This window comes from Triturus cristatus, chromosome 3_2 (genome assembly GCF_964204655.1).
Source record: "Triturus cristatus chromosome 3_2, aTriCri1.1, whole genome shotgun sequence".
Taxonomy (NCBI): domain Eukaryota; kingdom Metazoa; phylum Chordata; class Amphibia; order Caudata; family Salamandridae; genus Triturus; species Triturus cristatus.
In genome coordinates, this window is record NC_140584.1 from 1,143,543,542 (window position 1) to 1,143,557,083 (window position 13,542).

A 13,542-nucleotide genomic window follows, 5' to 3' on the forward strand; every position below is an offset into this window, starting at 1 on the left:
CTGCGTCATCTAAATATGAGGAAAGAAAAACATCTTCTGCGGTTCTAGGATGCCCCTTGGGATGTACCTTGATTGGGAATAATGGGGGTGGCAAGTCTTTCGGTATCTCTGGAGTAGCCTTAGGTAATCCTTCGGCCAGAAGGGGATACATACCATTCATAAGGGCATTTCTTTGTCTGTCTACTTGTTCTGATTTCACTCGGATACCTTCCTCAATTAATAGATTTCCTTGAACTTTATTTGAACTTTCTTTATTCCTTTCTTCCTGTCTACGTGCTTTTTCTGTACGTCTATGAGATTCTTTACGCCATAACTCAACGGCGTCCTTCTGTGACTGTCTGACTTTCCTTTTCCATAACTCTTCCTCGACTTTCATGATGCACTCTGCATCCCAGGTCCCCGCTGCGGGCCACCTCTGACTTTCTGGTAATCCCTTGGTATAGTCTACCCATAAATCAAGAAATAATATAGCGTCTAAGCCATGTTTGTAATACATGAAGTGCCCTGGAGTATCCCTAGGAGGAATAGGGACGGCTTCTTCGAGAACCCCTTTTCTAGTCGTGATCTGTCTTAATTTCGAAAAGAGCGGCATATTGACAACTGATCCGATACTTAATCTTGAACACACTTAATACAAAAGCACAATAATGAACAATCATTCATACCACAATATGCAGGACGTTTAACACATTAAACATTAAACATTAAACATTTTTTACCTTTAAAATAAACAACAATGATGATCGTCTGCATAACTAATCACCAAGCATAACTCTTGACACTAACTAGATACTTCGGAATACTTGATATACTGCTAAACAGTACAGATACACTGCTAAAACAGTGCAGACCGGATTTGTGTACCCAAACCCGTCTTGACCGGCACAACCTATGTGCACGTCAGAAATGCCTCCCCAGTAATGGTACTCACCGGGTAGCTTCGGAAACGGAAGGCCTCGGTAACTTGAACTTGAACCGGACTGGACTCGACTCGACTCGTCGGACACTGGGCTTGACTTCGAACTGGTGGGTCTCTGTATACCTCGGATCTTGCTCTCTCAGCTAGGCTCTGGTCGGGATACTTCGCACTTCTCACCGCCTCGTCTGGGTGTTGATCGCAGTCTCAGTCGCCCCCGCTTGACCGGAGGGAGATACAGGAAATCCTGCTGGTACGCGTTATTGTCCGTCCAGCTGTGGCAGGAGACCGGGCCTGCAACTCACCGCCGGCGCGTGAGATGAGAAAGTGTCCCTGTTCGGGCGCCATCATGTGGTAAATAAAATTCCTTTACCGGGACTGAATTTGATACAGAAACATTATAAAATAGCTCAGTAAAATGAGAGGCAGAATCCGTGATTTTAGAGTTTCGGAATGGGCTTTATTCCAGTAATCGATTATAATCGGTTGCTCCAAGTTCCATCACCACGGGGGTTCAGGAAGTGAAGTACATACTTTATTGACAAGAAATTACTTTTATAGTACATACATGACAATGAAGCGAATGCAGTAGGCGTAACAATTGATAAGGAAAATGACGATTTGTTCTGCGTAACCAGAAATGGGTGTAATAAGGCGTAAAAAGGAACATAATTGGTTATGATGTCACCTATAGGCGGATCTATAAGATAATACTTGGCATAGATGCGCGCGCAGCAGTATGACGTGTAATTGACGTGTAACTAGGGGGTGAAGGGGACTTGACATTTAGCTCTACATGTGGAGACAAAAAGTCTGGGGGGTCAAGTCAACCTAATCCCAAATCATATCTAACATCCTATGTTTAAAGAACTATGTTATCCAAGAAAGAAGGACTCTCGGACAGAATCTATTCTATACTGACTGTGCGTGCGTGTACAAGCGTCTAAGTGTCTACACTGAATGCGAGGGGGTAGGAATATTCCATGGTGACAGGGCTATGAATTACTTGCATAAGGGCAGAGAAGCCGGGCCTTTTGCTCGGTAACTGGAAGAATGTTTACTTAAACTACTAGGCAGGAATGCATCGGCTGAGGGGGAAGCAGATAATTCGAAGGTGAAATACAGTTCTTGGCAGAGAATAGGCTGATGTCAGGCTTCGTGAGCCGCGCAGAGAATGAGACAAAGTTCATGGTCACAGATGCAGGCTCAGACTGGAGCTTTCAGAGGCAGAAAGCAAGAAGAGTTTGATGACAGAATCAGGGCCTGCTTGCCTGGACTGTAAAATGGCATAAGTGAACCATATAAAGCCGGTGGCCTTTCATATTTAGGAATGGAATATCCGGCCTATTCATGGCGGATCTGACAGAGGACATGTTGACGTTGGACGCACATGTATTTGCGTCTTCATAACTGGAACTGGAGGGAACATACATGTACTTGTGATATGCACATAGAACCGTTGGGGTCCAAGATAGGGGACATAACTGACCAGAAAAATCCATATTTCCACAACTGGCTATCTCCAGAAGCTTGTCTTTTGGGCCTCCATGGGTGCCATAAGAAGCAGAAGGTACAGTTGAGGTTTGCTGACTTGGCACTACTAGTTGCTAAACGGGAGATTACGATGAGGTGGAAATCTGCCTCTTCTCCTACGCCACTGCACTGGCACACTGAATTTATATGATGGGGAACAGCCGAAAGTACTATACTCCGACAGGAGGAACTTCGGGGCTTGCGTAAGACTCCTATCTCATTAGAATGGAATCAAACGCTGGAAGCTTTTCGAGCTATCGATTCTTTTACACCTCCAGCGTCACCAATAGTTGCGACCCACCCCATTACTCCCGTACTTCCCTGAAAGACGTGCTTGTATTTTTGTGACCACTGTCAGTTTTATAATGATAGTGTACGGGTGCACGACTGTCCTTTGAGTGTCCGTCAGGGTTGTCATTACATGTCCTTGTACACTATTATTTATCATACGTTTTAGGTGCACATGGGATAGTCCCATATGAGTCTAGGATACTGATGTAGCGCTTAAAAGTTTGAAAATCGTAGGGGTGCGTTATATTCACTGTTAGTCGGCACCCGCATATAATCAAATGTGTACTCAGGTATTTTGTGTGCAATGTATTAAGAATTGTATAATCTATATCGATTTCGATAGAAGTGTTAGCTATGTACAAGCATATTGTGAATGTATTAGAGAAATGTAGAGTTTAGTCATTTGAACAATGTGATGTTAAAACGTGTAGTTTAGAATTCGTGTCTGTAGACTGTTTAGTTTGACCACACATGAAAGAAAGACGTAAATGTCAAAACTGTGATTTAGGCCTGCTTGTGTAACCGTAGTAGTGGCCAGAATTCGCATATATCGTTGAGGCGAAAGGCCTGGTATTTTCTTATGTTAGCCAAGGGCAATAGGCCAAAAAGGATTTATTCCAGTAGAGGTTTTAGACTGTAGTAAATTGCAAGTTAAAAGATGTGAAGTATGTCTGTCTTGCATGATCTCACCCCAGGTGCAAGGACAGTTGCTCGTTAGTAGAGAAGTTCTTTGTTCATGAATTGACTTATGTAGTAAAAGCCAGACATGGGAGTGCATTGGAATGTGCCAATCGTAACTCCTAGTGCGGATGGTGTCTGGGACTCAAGGCCAAGCGATGGACGATGGAACTGGACAGCGCTCTGTGGAAAATTACTGAAAGACGACTCCGCAGAAGAGGAGGTGCGAAGGGCGTGTTCTGAGATTTGGGGTTCTGTATTAGGGAAAGCGCCCCGAGGGTGGAGGCAGATCAGAGCAGCCCAGAGCAGAGAAAGGCTAGGCGAAGAGATAGAGGGGGCAACTTAGACCAAGCTCTCTAAGTGAAGACTTCTTAGGAAGTTTCACTCTGACACCTTTCGACTGAGGGTCTCAAGGGATTGCTAAGTAGGGATGTCATCTAGTACAGAGTAGGGACAGAGATGGTATGGTCCAGTGTCCCTAATATCGACATTGGCTTGGTAGTTTTCTACCTCATGCTTTTAGAGATTGTGCTTTTAGTTATTTTAAGCCGTATGCGGATTCTTCGTAGAGTAGCATTTGTGTTAGTGCCTATGTACTTGTTGTGCCTCGTATTGAGGACTCTGTATCTTCAAATCTTTATGCTGATAATAAAAGCCAGAGAGCCAAGAGATTAAGTCTTGCGTCTTTGATTATGGCAAATTGTGGACAGTAACTTTGATAATTGTGTTTATTCCCTCCACGCTATTGGGCAAGTAAAAAGTTCCATCCGACCAGAGTGGGTTCTAGTAGATAATTGCCAGATACTAAAATGGGCCGGAGCAGTTGGTAGCAGAGGATGGTTACTTCCGATAGCGAGGGACGATTAGATTAGATAAGGATAAGTGATCCTTGAGGCCCAAAAGACGATAAGTGATGCTGAATCATCAGATGGCGAGCAGCAGACGGCAGCAGATGAGCATCGACGGCGAGTAGCAGTGCGGCAGAAAGCAGCAGTTCCAGGAGTGAGTATGAACATAATGAGATGTTGTAGATTGCGGTGTTGATTTGTTGTGTGATGTCTTGCGGAGTTGATGTGTATGTCGTGTGATTGTGAGATCAGGCTGTGAGCGCGCGCAGCCCGGGAATTGTGGTGTAGAAGACACCTGGGATAGATTTTGTTGACCACCCAAAGGAGATCGTGAGGTACCATCGATCACCTGGACCGAGATAGGGGGAGCGAACGTGTGTGTGTGTGGCAACTTAACGCTGGTCGTGGGTTGTTGTGTGTGGATCGGAGTGTTAGTAACCTATCAGTGGCGATCTGTCTGGCCGGACGGGGGCAGACGGGCGCCGATCGAGGTCAACAAGGTCGGGAGACTGTGGACGAAAAGTCAGAGGCTGTGGACGGACAGCCAGAGAAGTAACTTAATCGGTTATTTCAGTGTATGAATGGGATGAGAGCAGGCGTGAAACGTGTTTGGAGAAGGGAACTGCTGCGAACGGAGGAAGGTGACGTCAGAGAGTGTCGCGCTGTGATAGGCCGGTTGGTGTGAGTCGCGCTGTTATTGGAGGATTTAAGAACAAGAAGTAAATAGAGCGCGAGATCAAATTCGCTCGTCATGAAGTGTCTTAGGGTTTTGCGAGAATTGTGTAGAGGCGATAAGCATGTGGTTGTTCGTGAGGGAGAAGAAGCCCCTCCCGAGGACACCCCAGCACATTATATGGCAAAGAATGTGGGGTTACACACTATAGTTTGGATCGAGAATTGGCACAAGATTACACAAGGTGAAGGGGAACTAGCTTTCCCGAGGTATGGCTCATTTAGACTAGCGGTGCTGTACCAACTGAAGACGGTGATGGGGTCCTTAAGACCCTTGCCAAGACCGGCACAGTTCGAGGCATTGCATGCGTGGATTAGAGCAGCGCATGATAAGGAAAAGGGAAGAAGTCAGGAGAGGATGAGGAAGTCGATTAGGGCATTTCAGGATGCCAAGTGGGACGCAGCGGAGAAAAGATGGAGAGTGCAGACAATTGAGGAAGAGAAACTGTATCCCTTATTGATAGACTCGACGGGGATAAGGCATGTGAAAGCACAGGATGAAGAGAGTGATTCCGATGATGGGGTATTGCAAAGACTGTTAGACGAGAGACCACCTCCTTATAATCCAGACGAAGTGGATGATAGGTGGGGTGAGAGGGGAGAAACTAGAAGGGTAACAATCCAACCCGAGACCCGAGTGGAGGGGTTGGTTTCGTGTGGAACAGAGAGTTTACGGAGTCAGTCTGAAGTTAGTGGGAGGATTGAGAGGGAGATGAGGTTACCGGATGCACTGAGGGTACCGGTCACCATTGGACCGATTGTGTCGATATACAGTCCGGAATCGGAGGAAGGAGAGAGGTCTGAACGAGTGGCAGAAAGAACGAGGAGAGAAAGCGAGGAAAGCGGGTTGGAAGGGGCAATGGCCCGACCTCCAAGCCCTGTACAATGGAGTACACCATTGGCAGCGGTGTCAGATACATCTAGGGGCGAAGAGGACCAGAGATCGGGGAGGCCGAGGACTCTGATGGAGTCGAGATCAGATTTAAGGTCATGGGTACCGTCAGAGAGGCACCTGAACCGGAATGTGGGCCAAGCGGAGAAAGCTCAAGATAACTTTAGGAGTTATTCTGCTCCTATAGAAGTACCAGAAGAGAGGAGAGAGAAGGAACCGGAATGTGAATACGATGAGGGACGTGGAGCCAGTTGTCAGGTGTTGAAAGGAGCTTTGAAGGCAGGGATGATAGACATAGTAAGGCTCAAGGCAGAGGTAGATGAAATTATTTATGGAAGTCTACCTCTTGAGAGGATAGTATCTTACAATCCGGATGAGCTGTTTTTCGTGGCGAAAGATGTGACTCGGAAAGCACGAATGGCACACGAGAAATTGAGGGGATTGGCGAAGGAATATGATGTGGATTTATCCAAGACTAGGGTGTTGCAAGGAAGTCATAGGATGCATTATACTGAGCGAGAGTTGGAGGAGAAGAGGGTTGTTGGATTGAGGTCACATGCCAGAGAATTGGTTCTAGCCATGCGGCCATGGCTGACGCTTGATAAATGGGAAGAGAAATGGTCTAAGAAAAAGACCTCTAAGGGAGCGGAAGGAAGAACCCCGGGTGAAGGGTTGTTATTAGCAAAGACCTTTCCCCTGAGGGAAGTGGCGAATGGAGGATATGTGCATGTACTATGGAGCAGGGGGGATTTGGCATCATTTACGAACGATTTTCCCAGGCTCAGGGAGAAGCCTGCAGAGTGGTACAAGCAAGTTGAGCGTTTTGTCAAGATTTCGAAGGTGTTGTGGATAGATCTAAATACCTTATTCGATATTGTGGTTCCGGGAGATCTGTGGAACGCATGCAAGGTTGCTGTTGATTGGCCGGACTATGAGCCTGATAGGAACATGATTACAAATGGTCCGTCGCCAGTAGTGATGAGGTTGTATGATAAAGTAATTACCTGGTTGAAATCGAAGGTTTCACCCCAAGATATAGATTGGGTGAAAATAGATAGGACAGTGCAGGAACCAAAGGAGACAGTACATGAATTTTATGAGAGACTTTTGAAGGCTTTTAAGCAGTACAGTGGCCTAGATGAGCTGGAAACGAAGGATATGGGACAGTTTGTGTCTAAGTTCGTGCTGGGTCTGAAGCCCGAGGTTAGTCTCATGATACAGCAGCATTTAATCTGTTGGCAGAATAAGCCCGTAGATGAAATCTTGCGGTACGCCAGGTACTGCACGGATGAGATTGAGTCGAAGCACAAGAAGATGAAGGATAACCTATTGCTCATTCAGATGCAAGCTGCTCAGGGACCGTTGAATGGGGGTCCAGTGGTGAGGAGACAGGGAAACTATCAGACAGGGAATCAGAATGCGCAGGGTCAAGGAAGGCCGAGGCCCGTCGACCCTAGGACCGGGATAGATGTAGCTATACTGAAAAAAGACGACAGCTTGTCACCAGTGTCATCAGGTGGGACACTGGAGGCGCGAGTGTCCCTTGAACCCCTATAATCAGCCACAGATAGAGGGAGGAATGGGTCAGGTCCCTGGGGCGGAACAGGTACAGACGGTGACTGTACCGAGAATGATGCAAGGGGGGACCGGCATCCCGCAAGTGCAGATTCCCCAGCCACCCAGGATACCAAATGTACAGCAGGGAGCTCGAGCTTATTTGCAGATGCCCATGTTCGAAGTGAGCGAGGAGAAGGATATGGATTTTTTGGCTCGGCTGAGTTTAGGCCAAGAGGATGACTGCATACTTAGGGCCATCTTAGAAGTAGATCAGAGAGGACCCTTTGTGGAAGCAGAGCTTGACGGACACCCTACTACATTTTTGGTAGATACGGGGGCTACCAGGTCAACTATAAGATCAGCAGTAGTCCCGGGGGTAGCCCTTTCGGGAGAAAGCATACAAGTGGTTGGAGTAGCGAACAAGAGGCTAGTTAGCCCCTTGACAGAACCGATTCCAGTCAGGATAGGAAACTTTAGGGATTGACATCAGTTCGTGGTGTGCGATTCTAGTCCTGTTTGTTTGTTGGGAAGAGACTTATTGTGCAAGCTCAATTGCACAATCTACTGTACCCCGAAAGGAGTCGAGGTGCAGACAAGGGATGATGACGCGACCTTTAAGGTTGCGAATCAGCGGGGGTGTGTGGAAATGTACCCTGCTTTGACAGTGGAGGAGCTTCCACAGGATTTGAGGGAGTCAGTATCGGCTGACGTGTGGGACCTAAGTGGAGAGGAGATTGGCTTAGTCAGGGGAGTGGAACCGGTGAAGATACAGGTTAAGCCAAACGCGGAATTCCCGAGAACACCTCAGTATAAATTATCCCCTGAAACGATTGCAGGGATTAAACCTGTGATCGAGTCTATGATCAGGCAGGGAATACTGGTGGAGATCATGGGTAGTCCATGTAATTCGCCCATTATGGGACTGCAGAAACCAAGTGGGAAGTTCAGGATAGTGCAAGATCTGCGAAAAATAAACGACATAGTCGTTCCATGTTGTCCAGTGGTACCGAATCCATCTGTGATACTGTTTCAGATCCCATGTGAAGCTGGATGGTTCACAGTGATTGACTTATGTCAGGCATTCTTCTCGATTCCCCTACACGAAGAGAGCAGATTTCTTTTTGCATTTAGGCTAGAAAATCGTATATTAACGTGGTGTCGTATCCCACAGGGGTATACGGAGAGCCCATCGATTTTTAATCAGCTCCTAAAGAAGAATCTTGAAAGTCTTGTGTTGCCGCGAAACTCTGTTTTGGTGCAATACATTGACGACATGCTTGTCGCGTCAGAGACAGAAGACGCTTGCAGGGCCGATACCATTGCGTTGTTGAATTTCCTGGGAGAGAACGGTCACAAGGTGTCTCCGAACAAGCTGCAATACTGTTTACCTGAGGTACAGTATTTGGGGCACAGAATTGAGAAGGGTAAAAGGAAGGTGTCTCCAGATCGCATTGATGCGATTCTGAGAATGCCAGTTCCCTCGACACAGAGGGAAGTTAGAATGTTTTTGGGAATGGTGGGCTATTGCCGCCAATGGATCCCAAACTTTTCCTTTGAAGTGAAGCCTTTACAGCGGCTGACGCGAAAGGATGTAAGTGATCCGGTACCATGGGACGACGACTGCTTGAAATCATTTCTGAGGCTGAGAGAAGCCTTATGTAGCACTCCTGCGTTGGGAATGCCAGATTACAACAAGGCATTTGCATTGTTCTGCTGCGAAAGGGAAGGTTGCGCATTAGCAGTGTTAACTCAGAATCATGGGGGTGTCCGTAGACCAGTTGCTTATTTCTCAGCTACTTTAGATCCAGTAGCTTCTGCGTTGCCCGGATGTCTCAGATCCGTTGCGGCAACAGGTGTCAGCATCAAGAGATGTGAGAGCATTGTGATGGGTCATCCTCTTACTGTACATGTGCCACATTCTGTTGAATTGTTGATGACTAGGACTAAAACACAGCACCTCACGAATAATAGGCTGACTCGTTATGAGCAAGTTATCCTCGCAGCCGATAATGTGACATTGAAGAGGTGTGCTGTTTTAAATCCTGCTACATTGTTACCTGTTCCAAATATAGATGATAATGAAGATTGTGAGGACCATGATTGTCTCGACGTTACGGAACTATGCACCAAACCGAGACCTGACATTGTCGATGAACCGCTCCCAGTGTCAGACGAGATTTTCTTTGTGGACGGTTCATGTTTAAGAGACAGTGTCGGTCGATTGAGAGCAGCGTTTGCTGTATGCACCATCACGGGGGTGGTTGAAGCCGCTTGTTTAGAAGGAGTACACTCCGCGCAGGTGGCTGAGCTCATTGCTTTGACTCGTGCCTGTTTGGCAGCCGACAAGATCCGTGTAACGATTTACACGGACAGCCAGTATGGGTTTGGTGTGTTTCATGACTTCGGACAGCTATGGTCCCAGAGAGGGTTTATGACGTCTTCAGGTTCACCCATTAGAAATGGTGACTATGTACGAAAATTGCTTGAAGCATTGCAAAGCCCTGATGAAATTGCCGTTGTTAAATGTGCTGCTCATACGAAGGGAAATGATTTTGTTTCGTTGGGTAACAATTATGCCGATGAAGTAGCTCGGTTTTGTGCAGAGCAGGGATGCAATTTTACGGAGACTCACAATGAAGAAACTGAGGAGGAATTGGGGTATGGTCAGATGTTAGCAATGGCAGACTCATGGGAAGAATTGAAACAGCTTCAGGAAGGAGTTTCGGATCAGGAGCGAGACAGTTGGATACGAGCGGGGTGTGAGAAAGGAGATGTGGACATATGGGTTTCGAATGATGGACGAGCAGTGTTGCCGGAAAGTTTGTTGAACCCCATGGCGAGGCTGATACATGGTGCTGTGCATCTTGGGAGAGACGCAATGATAAGAGTGTTCCGTCAGACTTGGTATAACCCGAAGTTTCGGGCAGTGGCTGAAACCGTGTGTCAGAGGTGTGTCACTTGTCAACAGATGAATGTAGGAAAGAGGACAGCTGTGACGTTGAGCCACATAGGGAGGTCAGGAGGACCTTTCAATAGGATGCAGATGGATTTTGTTGAAATGCCGAGGTGTAATGGGTTGAGGTACATATTAGTGATAGTATGTGTCTTTTCCAGGTGGGTGGAGGCATACCCTACACGCAGATGTGACACACTCACGGTAGCAAAACTGCTATTGAGAGAACTCATTCCAAGGTACGGGTTCCCGACGTCCTTTGAATCGGACAGAGGAACTCATTTCCATAGCGAAGTTATGAAGTTGCTTTGTGCTGCCCTGAATATAGATCAGAGACTACATTGTAGCTATAGACCAGAAGCTTCAGGGATAGTGGAGCAGGTGAATGGAACTCTGAAGGCTCGGATGGCGAAAGTGTGTTCGTCTACGTCTCTGAAATGGCCTGACGCATTACCTTTGGTCCTTATGAGCCTCCGAAGTGTGCCTGATAGAAGGACTGGGTTGTCACCCCATGAAATCCTCATGGGAAGAGCGATGCGTTTGCCTGCAATACCTGCTACTGCTCTGATAAATATCACTGATGATATGATCCTGGACTATTGTAAAGGCCTTGCTGACGTGGTCCGTTCTGTGTCTCAGCAGGTGCAGACAGCAACGGTTCCAGCTGCGAGTGACCTGTGCCACGACTTGTGCCCAGGAGATTGGGTCCTAGTCCGCAAGCACGTGAGGAAGAGTTGCTTGGATGCTAGGTGGCGTGGCCCGTTTCAAGTGATCCTCATCACGAACACAGCAGTTAAGTGTGGAGGTTTACCGAACTGGGTGCATGCTTCCCATACCCGTAGAGTTCCAGCACCCTTAGAAGATACAGCCCCTCTCGAGAACGAAAATCCGGCTGAGCCGACAGTACCTCCAGAGAGGGCCAGTCAAGCTGTAAGGGTTGCTGAAGCGGCTGATGGTGCACTGAACCGAGCGGAGGAAGGACGTGAAAGAAGTACTGACCCAGAGACGGGCGAAGGAGCAAGAGGTGCAGTGGGTAGTACGGAATCGAGTTCTGCCGAAGAGGAGGAGGTCAGTGCACAGGGTATCGAAGGGAAGACCGGAGGTGCATCAGAAGCAGAAAGGGTTTGGCCCGCAAGACAGAAACGGGTAAACCTGAGGTTGGTACCGGACACAGATCTTGCACCAGTTTCGGAGGAACCAGAAGAGGAATCAGGCGATGAGGAGTATCCTCAAGGTGGTGTGAGAAGATCAAAGAGAACAAGAGTGCCAAGTCGGAAGTACGCTTCACCAGAGTGGGCATACCAGGTGACTGATGCCAGGGTTACCGAGCACGGGAAGATTGAGGTCGATGACATTGGTCAACAGTGTCCCGCTCCAGAGAGTGGAAGTGTTGCTGAAAGTTCCGGGACTGGAGATCGAAGGAATCCTAACAATTCATATTCCGAGTCCACCTTTTCTGAGTGTCATTCGAGGTATGATCTTGGACAATTTGGAGTTCCCGACGTTCACTACTGTGCCAGATCCACAAGAACTGATCATCCTTAAGCTCGAAATATTGCAGGGAGTCCTGGAACTGTTGGGACCAGCGGTTATGTTGGACTGATTTGAGAGGGTTGCAAGCAGGGAAGAAGATAACCTAGATCCGAGCGGAAGAAGAACAAAATTAGGGATTTTTCCGTTATAGAACGAAGAAAAGTTAGGGAGGGTTTGCCTAAGTTCACGAAAGAGACATTAATGAGAAAGAGACTTACCATTTCAGAAACTGTATTGGACATTGAGTATATTCCGAAGATGGCAGATCCTGCAAACACACATCGTAGGGCTAAATTGATAATAGGTACACTGATAGGGGTTGTGATAGTCACTATATTTGCAGTAGTGATCAGTTCATATATGGTGGCTCACAGGCAAGAGGGGAAGGTTCAGGGAGCACCCACACCTATTACCCCAGGACAGAGAGATGTCAGTATCCGGGAACAGGGAACATCCAAGTTAAGTGAGGATCGCAGACTCCACATGGATTTGTCGAAGGGTGATTTTAAGCTTAATGCGTATGCAAAGTTATTGTATGAATATGTCGATGCGATGGATGTGAAGGATTGTTATGTGTGTATGCAGTTGCCTGCTTCAGTGGATGAAGGTATCAAGTATCATCATCTCCCATTGACATATGGGATTTCTTGTAGTTTATTGCTCAGTCTATTTTATGATAGGAGACAGTTCGAGTATTTCTTTTCAAATTTTGACACAGTACTTCCTGAAGTTACAGCAATCAAGCATTTGAATAAATACGATTATTATAAGAAAGAGGACAGACTCCTGAAGTATTTTAGACCGACTGTGAAGTTGGATACTGCGCATGCTCACAGGCATAACCTGACATGTGCGTTGTCTGAGACGGAGAAGAAATTCATAGATCAAGTAGAAGACAGATATAGAAAGTTGACCCAGACACGAGACACCGGAGATAGTCCAGTAGATTGGACTGAGGAGGAGAGGGCTCACAGGTCCAAGGGAAGTTATGGACCAATAGCGTTAGATGAAGTGCAGAGAGGGAATTTGTGTATTGGGCGGCCTCAATCGGCCACGGAGAAGGTTGCAGTAGGACATAGCACTTGTTCTCAGACCTTCACTCTGGACGCTTCTGTTAAGGGTTTTATGCAAGGTCCAGTAGAAGTGATTCCGACAGTGTATTATGTATGTGGAAAGAATGCTTATGTCAGGTTACCCGCAAATTGGTATGGCATATGCTATTTGGCTATCATATTCCCGAAGATTTATCACACAGAGGACTTGGAATTGTTAGAGACAAAGCAACATTCTAGAAGACGTAGGGCTGCAAACGCCGGTGCAGTGATTGGGGATATATATGGAGCAATGATACCTAGTATGGGTGTGGTGTTGAATGACGTGAAGATCAGGAGGTTGGCGACTGTAGTTGACGAGTTGTCTATGAACACGGCGAGGTCCTTGTTGTTGGTGGCTGGAGAGATGTTGTCGATACGAAATATGGTTATGCAGAATCGCCTTGCGTTAGATGTGTTATTAGCCAAGGAAGGCGGAGTCTGCAAATTATTGAAGGTTCAAGAATGCTGCACATATATTCCAGACAACACGAAGGAGATAGGGAAGTACATAGATA